This window comes from Mustela nivalis (genome assembly GCF_964662115.1).
Source record: "Mustela nivalis genome assembly, chromosome: 5".
Lineage (NCBI taxonomy): Eukaryota > Metazoa > Chordata > Mammalia > Carnivora > Mustelidae > Mustela > Mustela nivalis.
The window spans coordinates 71,656,795-71,670,580 of NC_139024.1; the positions used below are offsets into that span (position 1 = coordinate 71,656,795).

The 13,786-nt window shown below is 37.2% G+C and overlaps 1 protein-coding gene across 7 annotated transcripts in view; it reads left to right on the forward strand.

Annotated features, from left to right (window-relative positions):
* PTPRK (protein tyrosine phosphatase receptor type K) overlaps window positions 1-13,786 on the forward strand; it is a 560,500-nt gene that overhangs the window by 200,671 nt on the left and 346,043 nt on the right. The gene's annotated exons all lie outside the window — the stretch shown is intronic.

A 13,786-nucleotide genomic window follows, 5' to 3' on the forward strand; every position in this document is an offset into this window, starting at 1 on the left:
CGAAAGAAATCTAAAAAGGATTACCAGAAAAGTGAAAAGCTAAAGTAGTGGGCAGACTTTGTTTTGTAGCCAGCCATTATGGAAGCAGCCAGCACACAGCCCAGCTGCAATGGGGGCCCCGCCAAGCTCCTTCTCCAGGAACTACATTCAATATCTTAGCATCAGGCTACCGTAGCTTTGAACTGTGTAAGCATCTGTGCTTTATCTGCATTTATTTTGTGCATCTGTAAGCAAGATGTGTCCTAAGGTATCAAAAAAGGCAAAAAGTAATTTTTGGATCTGGAATGCTCAAAAATTTTCCATATAAATTAATGTAATTGCTTCTTTTTCTGTTTAGGTTTATGAAAAGTTTCATAAGGACTCCATACTTTCAGTAGCAGGGAAAACCTGTCCCTGGACACAGAAAAATAAAATTACCTCTTTTGAATGTTCACTTTTGCCTTAGGTCTTGGAATTTAAAACTTGTCTATTTATAATTTGTTACAGAACCTAATGAGAATGTATAATGTAAAAGTATATTTTATTGTGGCCATTGGGTAATTTATAAGCTAAGAAAATTCATTTATACTTTTTTTAAAAAAATGAACAATTTCTTCAGGTGGACCTTGTCTTTATTCCTGGGGGAGGAAACACAATACATTGTCTTAATTGCTTTGTCATGAATTGATTTTTCTATTTTATTAAAAGGTCTCTTACTTCATAGTTATCGTTCCACAGGTAAGGTTCTTTGTTCAGGCTTATGTGTCTATTGAAATTGTAATGGATTTTCTTCAGGTACTGCTTGATTCTGTTATTCCTGAGCTGAAGGATGTTGTTCTTCAGTGTAGGAAAGCTATCTACTCTTCCAGGGCCCCCAGCTCTGGCAGGGCAGCATGTGGTAGGTAGGTGGCTGGAAGTGTATGAAACTAATGCTAAGGCACTGGAAGCAAGATCATTCGGCTCATCTCTGACAACAGTGGGTCGTCATTTGCTGGTTCACCCTCACAATCCACTGTCCTTTCAGTGACTTCACTAGAACCTATTATTGGAGCTTATTACTGAAAAGAAAAAGCTCTGATGTAACAAAAGAAAACTGCCAGCAGGTTCAGCCTCCTTAAAATAAATTTAAACCCAAATAACAAATTAGCAAAATTGTTAAAAATTTGATTTCTGGAGTCAGATTGCCTGTATTCAACACTGCTATTTGCTATCTGTATAGATTGTTTTTAAGGAATCAGATTGTTAGTTATATCTTTAAAGAAAAACATAGAAGTGGATTTTGATAAATCCAACAAATAATCTATCTAGGGAACATGCTAATATGCCTTCATGACTAAGAAATAGTGTACATATAATTAATTACCTTTTCTTATTTTTTGCAAGATCTATCTTTGAGTCATTGATATTTTAATAACATTTTCTATGGCACACGCTTCTGCAATATTAATTTTAATGTTGAGTGACACTGTTATGGACTTCATGCTTCTTTGTTCAGTCTCCTTTTGCATGACAAAGCTCCCTAGGGTTATGTGTACCTATGGTGTTTTAAGTAAGCAGGGCAAAAAGTACGTGTGCAAGTTTTAACCTGGCCAGGGAGATCTTTTTGGAGATGCCTTATCAGAGAAAAAGATTACTATATAACTTGGAACCTGTGGGTAAACATTTCTTTCTTGCAGATTGAAATTTGAGCAATAGATCATTACTTAAGTGATTAATTACTTTACTTCCACATCTTTTTTCCTTAACCCGCAAAACTTAACAATCAATGAAAACAAAAAACAGAGTAGAATAATTTTTATTCATGTGCTTCGTGCTCAATAGATTACTTGATTGATGATTACATTGATTCTGTCCTTTAGGTAACTAGTTGTACCTGTGTATCAGTTATTAGAAACACCAGCATAATATAAACTATATTTATGTAAGACTTTTTGCTATTAGGAAATAGCATGAAAAACTTTTGACTATTGCTTAATGCAGAATCTTTATGGATTTTTAAAAACTAAAATGTAGGCATCACATTGTGCTATGTATATTAGAGGCCTACTACCTACTTTTTAATTCCTAGAGAAACACTGCATTTTTAAAAATTTTTCCAAGACTATAGATTAAGTAAGTTGTGATATGCATAGAAACTATTCTTCCTGGTTCCACAGTTTATTCAACTTCAATACTCCAGAGATTTTACACTCTCTGAAACTTCTTTTAAGTTGTTTTTTAAAAAAAATTTCTCATTTTTTGGGACGCCTGGGTGGCTCAGTTGGTTAAGCAGCTGCCTTCGGCTCAGGTTATGATCCCAGTGTCCTGGGATCGAGTCCCACATCGGGCTCCTTGCTCAGCAGGGAGCCTGCTTCTCCCTCTGCCTGCCAATATGTCTGCCTGTGCTCGCTCCCTCTCTCTCTCTGATAAATGAATAAAATCTTAAAAAAAAAAAGTTCTCTCTTCCCTTTTAAAAAAAAATATTTTTTTTTCTCATTTTTTTGGATTCTTTTTTCTTTCATACTTCCAGTAGAAAATCCTGTCTTTTTTTGCCTGAGCCATTAGTTACCTGACCATCCCTCCAGTACATTCCTTATCATCCACTTCAACAACAACAACAACAACAATAAAAAAGAAAATTATCCCAGGGTGCTATTACTTTTAATTAGTATAGGATAACTTATATATAAATATCATACTCCTAGAAGTGGATTTAAAAAAAAAAAAACCTCTCTTTAAGCTAGCTTCCCCCCCCCTTTTTTTTCCTTTTTCTGTTGAAAAATCTCAAACAGATGTTGTTTATCTTTGGTGTGATTTACCCTCCCTAGAAACTTCAACTAACTAGATGCCTAAACAAAAGATGCCCAAACAAGAAATTAAGTATCTTGTGGACTGTTTAATAATGAGGAGATACCAATTTTTAACCTCAAGAAAGTTGAACTCTTATTTGAAAAAGAAAAAAAAAAAACTATGTATGAAATCATGAAATAGAGGCCAACTTATGAATTTTGGTTACTTGTTAGGTCAGTATTAGACTTACGGACTTTGGAACCATTTCTTCCTGGGTGAATCTTGACTCTGTTTTTTAGCAGTTGTACAGCCTGTAGCTTTTCTTTTGAGTATAGTTTCCTTATCTGATAGATCAATAATACGTATCTTATATACATATTGTGGTTAGAAAGGTATCTGACACAAAGCATGTGTTTACCATAAAGTTAGATTAACATGATGGGTAGATAAAACATTGGCAAAATCTACTGGGTTTAATATATGCTCAGCATTTTCTTCTGTTTCTCTGCATTTTCTTTTTCTGTTTTGAAAACATGCCATTTTTGTTTGTTCACCTTTTTTTCCTCAAGACTTTTTTCTTTTTTCTTTTTTTTTTTTTTTCATAAACCCCCTGTCCCCACACATGCACAGCTTACCCCGTTATCACCATCCCCACCAGTAGGACATTTATTACAATGGATGAGCCTAAACTGACAAGTAGTAATCACTCAAATTCATAGTAATTTTATTTTAGGGTTTACTTTGGTGCTGGGCAGTCTAAGAGTTTGGACAAGTATATAATAACATCTATCCATCATTGTTGTGTCATAGAGGATTTTCACTGCCCTAAAAATTCTCTGTGCTTTGCCTATTCGTCTGCCTTCCTCCATGTCATTCTTTTTGGGTTTTGTGTTTATTTATTTATTTTTAAATTTTTGTTTATTTATTTCAGAGACAGAGAACACTTGAGCAGGGGCTGGGGGTATGGTGCAGAGAGGGAGGGAGGCAGGGAGCCCACCACAGGGTTTGATCCCAGGACCCTAGGGGTTGTGTGTGTGTGTGTGTGTGTGTGTGTTTAATTTATTTATTTGAGAAAGATAGAGAGCACAGGAGCAGGGGGAAGGGCAAAGGTTGAAGGAGAAGCCGACTCTCCGCTGAGCAGGAAGCCAGTTGTAGGACTGGATCCCTGAGCCAAAGACAGACGCTAAACCAGTTGAGCCACCCAGGTGCCCATAGGTTTTGTGTTTATTAAAATGTCTTCTGGACTGCCTGGGTGGCTCAGTTGGTTAAGTGTCTGACTTTGGCTCAGGTCATGATCTCAAGGTTGTGGGATCGAGCCCCACCTTGTGCTCCATGCTTAGCAGGGAATCTACTTCGCCCTACCCCCACCCTTGTGCTCTCTCTCCCTCTCTCAAATAAATAAAAATAAATTATCCACTTATTCGACAGCTTATTAATGTGAGGTTACACCTTCCTAGCCCCTGGGGACATGTAGGCAAGTCCCTTTTCTCCGGAAGCTTACATTCTAGTGAGCACTGGAGGAGATAAAAATGTAAATCAGATGTGGGGTGTGCCATTAGGGGACCTAGTTCAGATGGGAAATGTGAGATACACAGAGATGGAACTTCAGACAACATAGCATTTGTTAAATGACTTAAGACAGATAAATGTAAAATATTGTGGAGAAAATGAAAACAAAAGATAGATTTGTTTCCAAAGTAAATTAAGGCATAAATGGAACTCTAATAGTTGTCTCTTGATTCCTATATTTCTAGATTAGTATACTTTTCACTGTACCACGTTGTTTTTCTTAAAAATACAGTAATTTGGAGCCAACATTTTCTACAATGAAAGAGAACAAGCAAGTGTAAATTTTGTTTATAAGTGTTGTAATGATATAAGGAACTGTTTCTCACCTGTGTCTTCAGAGCAATAAATGTCTTTTCAGTTCAGTATACTAATTATAGGAAGTATCATATCATATATTTTTTTTTATTTGCCATGGTTACAAATTGCTAATTCTACCTATTTTTATAGGCCTCAAGTGAGTACTGTAAAATTTCGAATTGATCACCAAATAGAAGTAAAAAGAAAAAAAATACCCAAAATATTATGAGGCATTATCTCAGTGTTAAATTTCAACTGAAGATCAACACACCTCTAAAAGTGTAATTTTCTCCAGTCTGGAAATCTGACCTGTCTTGTATGCATAAAACTCAGTTCTGCTTTGGGATTAAATCCATTAGTTTCTTACTGAACAGTGAAGTTGTTACTAAATGAGGCAGGCAGACATAACTTCAAAACTATTAGTGGAAACCTAATCTGCTGTTTTCCATTAACTGGGTGCACATCATTAATCACAAAAATGATGCATGATGAAAACTACAGGGGTTTGGCCAGAAACTGGAAAGTGATAATATAGCGCAATGTTTCTTTTTTTTTTTTTTTTTCTTTTATTGGTTTCCTAATTCACTGAGAAACGAACACTGAACTGTTGCAGCCGTTTTCTTCTTAACATTTTCTCTTGGCTTGAAAAAATATAAGAATGGACGGGCATGGGATTTTCTGGTTTTTGTCTCCTTTTTAAAGCTTTATGTTAACACATATTGCACTGATACTTTGGCAATGGAATGACTGTTACACTCCAGAGATACTGCTGGCTTTGGATCTAAGAAGATTAGGACTTAAACCAAGTGACTGTTTACTTAAGTAAAAAAAACCTCTCAAAGATTGATCTTTGGGGATGGGGCTGAAGTAGGAGAATGCTCATGAACCAGCCATGCAAAGAGGCAGGAAAAGAGCTCTTGGAATATTGCCAATTTGTACTACTTCTCATTTGGCCATGTAGGGTTCCACTGAAGAAAGCAGGGTGGCAAGGTTTTTCTTTCCTAGATGTATTAGTTTGCTTGGCTGCCATAACAAAGTACTACAGACTGGGTGGCTTAAGCCACAGAAAAGGACTTCTCTCATGATGGGAAGTCTAAAGACCAAGCTGCTGGCCGTTTTTGGCTCCTGGTCAGAGCTACCTCCTGGCTTGTAGATGGCCACCATCTCACTGTGTTCTCACATGTTGGAAAGAGACAGCTTTTCTTCTTCCTGTAAGGGCACCAGGCCTATTAGGTGAGGGTCCCATATTATTCCATTTAACCTTAATTAACTCCCAAAGGCCCTATCGCTAGATACAGTGACATTGGGGATTTGGGTTTTAGCATAAATTTTGGGGGGAAAGATTCAGTCCATAGGACTAGATTTATATTACACTTATAACTTTTTTATTTATAAGCATTATAAATGATCCAACTCATCATCTTCTGTAACAATGTTGCAGTTATTATCTGTTCAGTCTTCATTCTCCTCTCTTTCTTGCACACTGGCAGGACTCCCTCCCAACTTACTTGCTGTCCTAGCTTCCTTTGCAGGTGGGAGTGGCCATGTGACAGGCTCTGGTCAAAGAACTATGAGGCAAGATCTGTTGGGGGACTTCTGGGAAAGATGTTTGACCCTGATAAAAAAGAGAGAGACCTGTTCTTGCCTGAGAGCATGATACTTGGCACTGCTGCATTGTTGTAACTATGAGGAAGGTGATAAGCCTAGGGTAACAGAACAAAGTAAGGAAAAGAGGTCAGCGTCCTACCTCAGGCAAAATAATGATGACAATAATATTTAAGATAAAAACTATTTTTAAATAACTTTTAGATGAGTATTCTCTGACACAGACAAGAGCATCCAAATATGCCCTGTCATATCATTCTTGGCTTTCAAGCAGTCCCACCTATAATCCATGGCATTTGTGGATAGCACCTGTGAGCCATATGGTAGAATTAAAAGAACACATATCTGTCTATGAATGAAACAGTTTTTTAGTCCAGGCGTACAGAGAAGACAGACCTATATACTTGAAAATGTCAAGAGGGCTGTAAGGCAATGAGTCAATGACTGGAGGGAGTAGAAAGAAAAGAAGGAAGGAAAGATCATTTGTTGGGTGTTTACCATGTCTTAGACACTGGGCTGGATAATTCCATGTCTTTCTTCTTCAGTTTGATTTAATATTTGATCACATGCTAAATGAATATTCCTTATCTTCATACATGGAGTGAGTTGCTGGTTATGTAGTGGTGGAAATCATTCCCCCCTTTTTTCCTCTTTACCAATTTAATCTTGCCATTAAAAGTTTGGACTTTAGCCACATCAGTGACTTCTGAATTTAGTCACAACTGGATAGGCTTCTTCTTCTTCTTAAGGCAACTGTAATTGCCTAACATGGTCACTTGGGCTCATTTTTACATTGTCTAAATACCTTCTGTTCAATTGATAGGCTATTAACAAAGCAGCCTTTTGGTGCTGATGTTTAATCTTAATGACTTCCTATTTGTTTCACTTAAAGTACTCCAAATGGGTTTGGAAAAAACTCCCATGTTATTATAGTCATTGTTTTTGTAAAACTTATAACCCTGTGAGGATGATTTGCTTTTACTATAAAACATCTGCTTTACTTTTCCTTTAGATTCTGTAATTGATTCATTGATGAAACTTATAGTTTGTAAATAAATGTAAACAAAGGAAGAAGAGAGTCCTGCTTGTTAACACAATAATTACTGCAAATAGATGACAGAGGTCTCTTGTTATTTTACTAAATCATTCCTGTTTTTATTTAGAGTAAGCGGGAGCTGTCAAGTGCCCCTTCACTAATTCTTTTGAGAACTATTTCCATGAAATTAATTCACTTCTTTTTTGCTAGTGGATTGAAAAATAATGAGCAGTAAGGAGAGTTAGGCAGTGTTTGTTCAATGTATGACTTTTTTTTTTTTTCTTTACGAGTTTGGTTCATGCAAGGAGGCTGGGGAAGACAGATGTTCCAAAGAGTAGCAGAAGGGGCGCCAGTTCTCTGCTGGCTCACTCCCTTGCACTCAACCCAGCTCGTTGGGTCTGCATTAACACACATCTGCTTCCTTATTTTCCACACCTCTTTATTAATTATTTAGCATGCATTTAATGGGTTCATCTTTGTGTACCAAGATTTAAAAAAAAAATGTATTCCACTGGGGCAGGATTTCTGCTTAAACAGGAAAAAAAATGCTAGTTTTTCTAATCAGCTAAATGACGTTTCTGACAATGCTGTACCATTTATTAATGTGGTACCATTTCATATAAGAAAAAGCACAGACAACAATTAAAAAAAATTCTTGCTGCAGTTATTTTGTCTGCTGACTTTGATACTTAATTGTAAGTCGTCATTTTGGGGGGGGGGTGCTTTCAAGTTTCTGTACAACTTGAATTTTTGTGGGACCTCTTTGTCCATTTTCATTTCAAAGACTATCTCCCCCCACCCCAGTTTTAGGGTGCATGCAGTATGTGAACAAAATTGTTGGCTCTTCACAGGAAAAACAAAACTGAGTGACATTATGTTTTTATTTAAAATTTAACTTGTATGCTGTGGGGATTTCAGTTTTTATTCTTAGAGCATAATGGAAAAATAAAAGGATATAATTATCTATTTTAGTATGAGTTTTTTCAATGGAGAGAGTGTAGTAGGAAGGAAATATAAGGGAAATGTAAGACAGAGTTTTTTTTATCTATTTTATGATTCCTTTAGATGATATTACATAGAATCTATTCTGTTGTTAGTAACACAAGTTGGAATATAAAGGGCAACAAACTGGATTCTGTAAATTAAAACACCTACTTATGAAATCTAGTGGAAAATTTGTGATTAATTTTAGTTGTTTTCATTTTCAAAAGGTGTTTTTAAAGCTGTCATTATAAAAGTAGCTGCTGCATGTTATTTCTGCATTTAGTTATATAAATAACCATTGTGCACACCACTGGAATTCCCTGATGAGATTTAGATTCTTAATATTCTTTGAATGATCTTTTAAAAAATCATTCTCCTCAGCAATAAATTCTTCTGGAAGCAGTAAATCAATTCTCATTTTATGTTTAAAAATAAGGTCTGTAGTCATAAATTTATACCAAGTAATAATTCAGTTAAGTAATAATGAATGGAAAATTTCTAGCACTTAAAGATCAAAGTTTAGTTCAGACCTAAACATCTTTAGATCCTGGTATTTTGCAACAACAGCACAAATATAATACTTGGAAACAGATACAATGATTCTCCATGTTAATATTTATTAAAAAAAAAAAAAACACTAAGTCCACTTATCCCTGTAAATACCAGGGTGAATTTCTTTGTTGTTGTTGTTATTTGTTTATTTTTTGATTGCTGTTCTTCTTTTTCTGTTATGTTTTTTTCGTTTCATGTTTTTCTCCCTTCTCTCGGTGGAAGGGGAATTGTAAGCAGACAATAAGCACATAACCAAGTAATTTTATTTATATATATAACATTAAGAATTCTGACATGCAACATGAGAATTAAGTCTTACTTTTTTTTTTTTTTTTTAATGTTAGTGTAATATGGGGTGGGGGCCCTTTTATATACTAGGTTAAAGTTTAAACTAGATGTCATTTGGCCTGTGTTCATTTCCACATCCAGTGGTTAACACCTCCTTGTTCTCTGAGTGATTATTTTGTGGGACCTTTTGAGTTTCAGTCTCTGCAATATGGGATGCTAGCTAGTCTACCTGTGTTTGATGAGGTTCAAAGGAGGTCGTGAAGCTGTGGAAGTAGTCTATTTAAAGCTCATATTTACAAATGAAAAACTGGAACTAAAGCTAGTAAAGTAAAAAAGAAAAAGACTTTAAAGAATTTGGGAGTCAGTCACAGCATAAGGGAGTGGGATATTCAGGCCTGAAGAAGATCTGGAGCCCGAAGTAGCCATGAGGGCAATAGCAACTTTGACTTTCTCTGTGAAGGTCCACAGTGAACAACTCCTTTCATTATCCACCCAGCACTGTTCTGGCTGCTGGGACATGCACCATCCTGAAATCTGGAAGTTCCTGTTCTCCCAGAATTCTAGTCTTGGGATGGAGGGTGGTGGGAAGGATAAGTAAATAAACAAGAAAAGGATTAAAATGCAAGAAGCACTTTGCCGGTAATTAAGGTAGAGTAGTAGGACAGTTAGGTCTTGGAAACCACCTTGGACCAGGTAGTTCAGGAAGAGTGAGTTGTTTGAGAAGGTGACCTTCACCTGGAGATCTGAATGACAAAAAGGACCTAGGCCCACTAAGATCAGAAAAAATGCACCAGAGACAGAGAAAACAGCTAAATGAAGGTCTTTAAATCTGGGAGGAGATTGGCATAGTGAAGGGACAATGACAGGTCTGGGGCTCAAAGGGATCCTTTTTAAAGATGGGAAGCTTTGCGGGTGCCTGGGTGGCTCAGTGGGTTAAAGCCTCTGCCTTCGGTTCCTGTCATGATACCAGGGCCCTGGGATCGAGCCCCACATGGGGGGGGGTGGGTCTCTGCTCAGCAGGGAGCCTGCTCGCCCCCCTGCACCCCCCCCACCCCCGACCTGCCTTTCTGCCTACTTGTGATCTCTATCAAATAAATAAATAAAATCTTAAAAAAAAAAAAAAGATGGGAAGTTTTGTAATCTAAGGGAAAGAGTCTGAACACTTTATGAAGATTGTCATCAAGGGATTCTATTTATTCACTTGGGTCTCATCTTATCCATGTTCCAAATGTATATTCTTCTTTAGTCTTTTCAGTGCTTACTCTCCAGTCACAGCTCCTGTTGTTTTCCATCTTGATAATGGTAGTGTTTTCCTGACTCTTTTATAAATCAGTTACTTTTCTTGGTATGCTGATTTGCTGGTGTTGCATTCCTCAGATTTGGCCATTGTTTCCTTGAAAGTCAAAATGATTGGCCATCATTTGAGGTCCTTCATAATTTAGCTTCAGTCAACTGCTTCAATCTCTGTACCATTACTATTTTTTTCTTGACACCATCTGCTTTAGTTAGTTGCAAATTGCGCTAGCTGTGCTTTGGACCAATTGGGCAGTTGGTGTGTGCGTGAATTTGCGCACAGTATATCCACCTTCTAAAGTGCCTTTTTTAATTCCTTTCCCTTGCTACCGAGATGCCTTTGCTAGGCACTTCAGTTCTCATGTCTGTGTTGCTTATATTGCTAATTAGACATTTAGCTTGTAATATTTCAGATAATTTGTGTCTTGTGCCTCCAAGTGGACTGTAGATCCTCTTTGAAAGGGGACTGGGTATGACATGAAGCCAGTGTAATATTTACATGGTGCTTTGTATTTTATAAAATAGTTTGACAAACTGAAAAAAAAAATCAGCCTTACAATAATAAGAGGTCAATGGGAAGAGTATAATGATTTTTATTTTAGGGATAAGGACTGAGAGATGATATAAGTGACTTATTTAAGGTCATCTTACTAGCTGGAATTGACTTACATCCCCCTAAGGATAAATTCTAGTATCTCTCTCTAGTGTGCCAGGCTGTTTGTTGATAATGACTTTCTAGTTTTGACATCAAAAGAAAATTGGCTTGCTGATGAAATACTAAGTGATGGAATGAGTAGGGTTATAATTTTTTCACCTTCATGTAGTTTTTCAGGAGACATATTCTTTTTTTTGTTTTCTTCTTTTCTTCTTTTCATTTAATTTCCTTTCCTTTTTTTTTTCTTTTTTTCTTTTTTTTAAGAGAGCATAAGAGCGAGAGTGAGGGAGGGGCAGAGGGAAAGGGAGAGAAAAAATATCTCTCTGTGGGGCTCCATTTCGGGACCCTGAGATCATGATGTGAATTAAAATCCAGAGTTAGGTGCTCAATCGACTGAGCCACCCAGGCACCCTAGGAGATATTTTCTTAATATTATTTGTTAATATTTCTTTAAAAAATAAGTATTTTTATGGTTTGTTCAAGATTTGGTTGGATGAAGTAAGCTTAATACTTAAGGGAGCATGTCAGAACTTTGGTGGACTGGATTTCAGTTTATTTTCACAACGAACAAAGTATTTATTGAGTTTGTTACTACCGGCTAAATTTGGGGAAAAAGCAAACAAGTATGAAAATAATTTCATACTTTTGTTTAGGGAATATAAAGTTCACCAAGGAGATTGGCCATGTGTTTATAAGTTTTTGTGGTAACTGATGATAAATTGGATTTTTTACATGATTATTTCAAAACTTATGTATGTTTAGAAATGCTGTGATGAAATAATAGGGGGAAAAAAGCACGTCTTTTGAAGGAGATGAGCCATCCGTAATGGCTGTCTTGTATTGTTATTTAATTAAATGTCCAATGGAGGGAAGAAAACAAATTAATGGAACTCCAAAAAGGAAGCAACACATGGGTTCTTTGGTCAAAAGCGGAGCTGTATTTAGGTATATAAAGGCAGGAGTAAAAGGAGGTTTAGTTTTCCAGTTACAAGGCACAGATAGCGCCCTCAGCTGTTCTGAAACGAGAATGATCACACTGCGAGAGGACAGACACACTTGTCTGGGTTTTGAAATTGGGAGGAATGGTAGATTATGTTGAATAGGTTAGATCCTAATACTGAGAAGTCTCCAAATCCAGGTCAAGGGATTTATTTACTTTAATTTGATTCCTAACTGCCTGTGGCTCACTCAGAAGATTCTCTTAGCAAGAACAGTGTGGTAAGTCAGGATTTTTAAAAGTCATTCTTTTAAGACAGAGTTCAGCAGGTCAAAGATGGGCCTTGACTTAGGGCCTCTGACCACCCCCACATGTATTCTCTATGCCCCATCTGTTCAAACTAGACTCTTGAAGTTGGGACATTTGACAGTTTGGAGGATGACCTGTGGGGGGCAAGGCATACTTTTGTTACTTAGTTCCCTTTCTGCTAGGTACAGATTGATTTGTTATGAAAGGTAATCAGGTTTTGGCAGACAAACATTAGGAAAGAAAAAAGTCTATTCAAGGATTCTGCCTTTGTCAAAAGAATTGCTAAATTTGGTTCATTTAAGCTTATTCTTTCTGCTGGGATCGCTGGGGAACTTTCCCTTATTATAAAGGATGAAGGGTGTCCAGATGATGCTCTTCTCTTCCATCTGCCCGTTAAACCCTTAATCTCCTACACCTGGGTGGCTTCTAATCCTTTATTTGCTTTCTTTCCCAGTGCTTCCAAGTTCCATGTCATGTGTGGCAAGTAAGTTCCCTTGTGCCATAAAGGGCATTCTGTGCCCCAAGATCTCCGGGATAATAAAGTGAGTTGCTGTTCACAAATGAACTTACCAGTTTTAATGCAACCCACTTAATGAATGGCATTCACTCACCATACAGCCAGGAGTGCCCTATTGATTGGCGGTAGGAAGCTCCCTGTTCACGTTGAGAGTTCCTTTTGCTGGGTTCCTAGACTGAGAGTTGTCCCTGTGCTGCCTTTGTGATGCTGCGATGCCACCAAAGGCCTTTCTCCTTTTTCACATTGCCATTTACCTCTCAGTTTGGAGCCAGTTGAGTTATTTAGTCGCTGGCCTGACTGGGAAGGCACAGAAGTTCGAAATGAGTTTGTTTTTGGATCTTAGTCAGGGTTCTTTTTGGAAAAGGGTCAAGCAAAGAAGACAGGAGGCAACGTTACCAACTCTTTCTTAATTATCACTGTACTAACTGAAATTCAGTGGGATGCCTTGTCAGGAGGTTATGCCCTGCATTGAATTTCAGCCTCGAACCCCACGTAGTTCAGAGAGCTCTCGGGATGCAGAAACATGCCTCTCACCTCAGCCTTGTAAACCTTCCTTGCAAACCATCTCCACACTCAGTGGGATCATGTGTGTCTATCAGCCACCTTAGGGAATAATTGGGAATCAGAAAGAAAAGCACAATCTGCTTCCTCTGTTCTCCAAGTAAAAGCCTCGAAAGGTAAAGCTTGGTGTCTGTTAGGCCAAGACAAGGTATAGCTCACTAAGCTTGAGGAAAAAAAAATAGAGGGAAAGAAAAAGAAAAAAGGTGTTCATTTTTTAGTACCTTTGCATCTTTGATTAGCTATCATATAAATGGATTACTTTGGTTTGTAGAATCAGAGACTGGAACTTTTTCTTTTATATTTTTCATCTTATAACCCTTACTAAAAAGACAGTGGATAAAAGAGATTACCTACGCTTAAATTTGTGATGTGATTGCCCGGAGAGAGTGAACTGGTATTAATCTGAGAATGGGAAATTGTCCGTTAAAATTGTGT